The sequence below is a fragment of the Grammomys surdaster genome, unplaced genomic scaffold (assembly GCF_004785775.1).
Source record: "Grammomys surdaster isolate TR1022 unplaced genomic scaffold, NIH_TR_1.0 136, whole genome shotgun sequence".
NCBI lineage: Eukaryota > Metazoa > Chordata > Mammalia > Rodentia > Muridae > Grammomys > Grammomys surdaster.
The window spans coordinates 10527595-10533556 of NW_021604594.1; positions in this window are offsets into that span (position 1 = coordinate 10527595).

Here is a 5962-nt window from a genome sequence, read left to right on the forward strand (position 1 = left end):
GGAGGGAGGGAGGGAGGGAGGGAGGGAGGGAGGGAAGGAAGGGGAAAAGGAAATTTGCATCCAAACAAAACCTGCTCATCAACTTGATTTGTAACAGCCAGAATGTGGATGCAACCAGGACATCCTGTTGTAGGTAATAGGCAATAAACAGCAATGTATCCAAACAACAGAAATCACAGTTTTTGTTTTTGTTTTTGTTTTTGTTTTTGTTTTTGTTTTTAAAAATGAGCTATCAACCCAGGAGAAGACACTTAAGAGCCTTAAGCACATGTTACTAGTTAAAAGAAACCTGTCTTTTAAAAACTACCTGCTATATGATTCGGCTAAGACATCTGGAGAAAGCAAAGTCATAGAGAGAATAAAAGGACCAATGGCTGCCGGAAGTTGGGAGAGAGTGGTGCGGGCATAAAGTACAGCAGACTTATAGGGCAAGGAATTTGTTTCTTTACATCTGTCCAAAGCCGTGGATGGCAGAGTACCAAGAGTGAGCCCTGGTGGCAACTCTGAACTTAGGTGAAGATAAGGTGTGGTCTCCAGGTATGACCTATATACCATTCTGGTGAGAGAGCTAGCGATGAGAAAGGCTGTGTGTTTGAAGGTGGGGGCTACACCGGTGATCTCTGAACCTCCCACTCAAGTTCTCCAAGGAAAGCTTTTTTAAGCAGCCTGCTCAGAATGCCTTAGGATACCCTAACTAACTTCGCTGAGATGCTGTGTGTGTGACAGTTTTATGTCTGATGACATGTGGTTCTAAACGCAGCCCTGTGAAGTAAGTTCTATCATTACCACCATCCACATCTTACTGAAAAGGAAATGAGATTTGAAGAGGCTGAGCAACTCGGCCAAAGGTCACCATCAAATTGGACAGAGCCTAGGATATTGGTCATTACACCAAGTTGTCTCAGGCCACAGAAAGTATTTCATTGTAACATATAAACACGCGTGTTACGCCTTTAATCCCAGCACTTGGGAGGCAGAGACAGGCAGATTTCTGAGTTCGAGGCCAGCCTGGTCTACAGAGTGAGTTCCAGGACAGCCAGAACTACACAGAAAAAACCCTGTCTCAAAAAAAAAAAAAAAAAAAACCACGCGTGTTGATTATGATGGAATAAGAAAGACTGTGAACTGGAATTTTGTATGAAGCTATTTATAAATGGGTGGGAAAAGAAGACTAGCCCCAGCAGCTCCCCACACCAGTGAACGGCAGCCCCCCACACCAGTGAAGGAGTTAAAGAGCAACTTTGTATCGGACAGCTTTTCCTGTGTGATGAGGTGATATTTGCAAACCTTTTTCTGTGGGGGGGGGGGGGAACAGCTAAAAGTTTTCTAATGTAAGAAATTTAAGTTGTTTTTAATGATTTATGTCCTCACTAAAAATGAAAAAGAAAAAAATGTTCCTTATTATGTGTAAAGTGAAGTAAAATATGACTTCTTCACTTTTTAATGATTTATGGGTTGTACCTCATACTGTGCCCTCACAGGGTATGTACAAAGGTAAGACTCAGATCATTAATAATGCACAGGACGCCACATCTGGTTGGTCCTCCCAGGTGAATCAAGCCAAAGCCTGATTTAACAGATGGACATTGCACTGTTTCCTGATGGTAAAATCACCAGATGTTTAGAGATTCCAGAAGTACAGAGGCAGGAGGAATGTGTTAATGATGAGGTTCCTAGCATCCCTTTGAATTATCTTACTTTTTAACACCACCTTTTTAACACATTGAATGTGTGTGTGTGTGTGTATTGTGCTATTATTTGAAATTTAATTAAAATAAGATTTTTTCCTAGAATGTTCTAAAATTAATCGATAAAGTACATGTTCTTACATGCTGTTACCACACATTATCCAAAGCTTGTCATTTTTCCTTGTTTTATCTCTCACTGATTTTCATCTGCAGATGCCCTTACAGTGGCCTGGGCCAGGGGCCATCTGGTGAAGATCTGTTGTTCTTGCTAGGCTCTCTCTCCCTGGCTATGCAGATAACCATCTATCTCTGCTGCAGGGGCAAGCTAGCTTGCTACAACACTTTCCTAGGCCGTATCTAATGCTCTCCCTCTAAGATGAGTCGAGTCCAGTCTCATTCAAAAAGAGAAAGGTTAAAGGAAGCCAGCAATAGAGATGCCAGGGAGTAGAACAATGCACCCAGTAGGGCTACAGGAAGGATTTCATTCTGTGGTGAGTAGGAGGAGCATGAGATTGACAGCCATATAAGGAGAAAGACCAACCTTCAAATCCTGATACCAACAGTTACTAACCAAGTCATTTTACCCTTGGACAAGTCTCTTAATCACTGCACCTTGGGTCTCAGCTTTCTCCTCTGTGTGTACTTCCAAGGATTTCGTTAAAGATTAAATTGTGGAATGAATAGAAATACACTTTGTACTTTGTACAGAATAAGTTCTTAGATAAGAAGAAAACAGAGAGATAACATGTGGACTTCATGCATTCCCTCAGGAAATTTCTGTGTTAGGACCTGGATTACACTAGCTTTACTTCAACTGTTCCTCTCACTAATCAAGATCAGGATCCTGTACTTTCCTTAGATAAAAATGCTTTCCTTAGACCTGGAAGCTGGCTAAGTACCCCCTCCACCACCACCACCCACCCAACCACCACAACCCACCCCCCACCCCCTGCAACAGCTAAGTCCTTCCTTCTGAGCACAGTTCTCCACTACAGTTCCCCGATCAGGTGGCCTCTGAGTCTATCTTTCTACAAAAACAAGCTACAATTAAAAAGAAGAAGGGGGGACTTTCTCCAAGGACTTTCCTGTGTGTTTTTAACAGGGTGAAATTGCCCCGGGGTTAAGCACTGTGTTACCAACTGATGAAACACAGAGGCTTGGTGCCCAAACAGTAAGGTTCAACATCCCTTCTTCATATTCTCCCTCAAATGCCTGCTGGGTGTCTGTTTAATTAGTGAGCAAATAGTGATTCCCAGAGATTATAGAGTCTTTAGTGTTCACGAGGAGAGAGTCCCAAATGTTTTCCCAGCAGTATACACAATCATTTCCTACTTTTAAATAGTAGGCTGATCTGAATATTAACTACTTGCCAATTTCAACACACCTCTCCTATAAACATCCCCTTCCTGGGCAGGGAGGAAGCCCACACGATGTGATCCTGTGTCGTTCTCAAACTTTCTTTTTTATGATTGGTGCAGAGCATCTGATTATTTCCAGGTGTTTCGGATTTTCTCATGGCCTCCTTGTTATCCCCCTCCCCCTTTGAGTTCCTTTGGCAATGAATGTGACCATGAGGTCCAAAGCCATAAAGGATGTATTCACCACTTCCCTCTTATGTCTGTCTCTTTATTTAACCACAAGTTCACTGTCTTTATCCATGTTAATTCCCTGGGGTATTCACACAGCATTTGTGTTGAGTGCCTTAATTTTGATCTTCCCTGATCAGTCCCTGCCAGATGGTAGTTAAAGTTTAATGGCCCCTGTAAAAAAAATGGTTCCCTTTCTTCTTTCATCAGTCATGTGTGTTTACTTAGCTAACTGCTGGATGTTCGGAATGAACACAAAGTGACCACCAGCAAAACGAGTTCAACAAACACACCGACTTAATACTTTTCATGGTAGCTAAAGATGTTGCCTGCCGAGATCCAACCGCCCATTATCCTTACCTTTTATCATCTCTCCTTGGCTGCTCTGTTAGTTTTCTCTTCGTTTTATCTCCTTTCTCGGGTTGCTGGAGGCCTGGCAGTCTTCAATATGAAGCAATTAAAGTGTGTAGACACATCTCAGTTCAATAGCATTTAAGTGCTAGCTAGATGGCATTTGGCATATTGGTACAGCTTTCCTCTCCACACCTATAGGATCCAAGAAAGCATCGTTCTTTATGATTCAGATAAAGAAGCAGAGACAACTTGGGAGGCCACCCAAGAGGCCATGATAGAAACTTGGCACCCTGGAGAAATAAAATAAAGAGGCAGATACATATAACAAAGCCATCTCTAAATAAATATTATGCCCTTTGTGTCTTTACTACATCCTACCACGATTCCAGAGGGAGCTAGTCCAGAACTAGTAATTAAATAAGGACAGTACATGCCATTTTACAGATGAAGTAACTGAGATGAGTCATATTTCCTGATGTCTTGCCAGGCCACACACATATCTCTAGAAGTATCCTGTCGCTTAAATTTACGGTCAATTTATTAAAATATGTAGAGCTATTTAAAAGAAAAATAGAAGAAACCAAACAAAAGATTATCAGCATTTTAAAACAAGCATTCTGGGTGACTTTATATACACACACCACTTAAAGCCTATAAAATATAGGTCTCTTGGTCAGACACCAGCCAACTCCAGTCTGCAGGTCAAATTCAGTACCCTGTCTGTTTTTATAAATAAAGTTTTATTGGTGCATAGTCGAGTTCATTCCTTTGCTCACTGTTTATGGCTGCTTTTACATTGCGGTACTTCCATAATGTCGAATTGTTTCACCAGACACTATACATCCTACAAAACCTAAAGTAGTTGCTATCAGATGCTCCCCAGCAAGGTTTGCCAATCTCTGCTCCAGGATTTTTAATTATGTCATTGCATATTATGCTATTTCTACTTTTTTGACATAGGAATGTTTATTAGGTATGATCGAACACTGGTTGAAATGACGCTGATCGACAATAGCACTTCAAATGTGAAAGGTTCTAGAGTCACCTAATAAAATGTCCGTTTTAATGATAGTGATCACCTCAAAGAGTTAATGAAACTACAAGTGCTCAACAACTTTCACAAGCTTTATTTAATTTTTAATTAAATGTATGTGTCTCTACATGAATGTGCATGTGAGTTCGGTGCCCACAGAGGCCAGGAGAGGGAACCAGGTCCCCTGGAGCTGAAGGTGACTATGAGCTGCTTGGTGTGAAAGCTGGGAACAGAACTCTGGTTCTCTGCAAGAGCAGGAAGCACTCTTAACTCACAAGCTCCTCAACAATGTCCTGATAATTTAGGAAGCAGTATATGGCCACTACATAATCTGCAATGTAAACAAGTCACAACCTAGCAACTGAGGGTAAATACTAATATTTGGCTACATTTGTAATATGTAGTTTGAAGAAAGATCTATGACCTGTCTGGGTTCTAGTTCCTTCATCTAGAATCAGTGTTAAATAATCAATGTTTTTAGAGCCCATTACAACATATTCTATTGCCCATGTCCTACCTTCCCAAAGTGAAAATAAACTTCATGCTCCCAGCACCCACCAAAAGAGAGAGAGAGAGAGAGAGAGAGAGCACTTTACACTCTTATGAGATTATTGTTAGTCCCAGTTTTTAAACAGCACCTACAAAAATTCTTGAATTCTGGGCAGTCTGATTCTCAATCTGATTCTCAGGAGAGTAAAGAAGAAATGGTACTTTAGAATGAAGATCATCGGGTAGTACCATGCAAAATATTATACTCATGACTATATAGTAGGAGACTTGTGGTACTGAAGAAATGAAAAAAAGTGAGCCAAGGTAGAGGACAAGGCGGGCATTGGTTTTCCACCAGGACTTTGAATGGAGACAGGTCATCAGTTAAGAAATGTGAATGGCAGGGAAGGGAAGGCTGGAGAGAAGGCTGAGTCTGTAAACTAACTGCTTTGCAAGCTTGAGAACTGGAGTTTAGATCCTCAGCACCCGGATAAAAAGCCAAGTGTGATGGTGTGAATGTACATGCACACACACACAATACCTATACCCCACACAGACATGGTGGTGCATGAACACACAGACACACACACCACTCACATACACACACAAGCACATACATAATACATACACCTCACATAGGCATGGTGATACATGCACACACACACACAATACCTATACCCCACACAGACATGGTGGTGAATGCACACACAGACACACACACCACTCACATAACACAAGCACATACATAATACATACACCTCACAAAGGCATGGTGATACATGCACACACACACACAATACCTATACCCCACA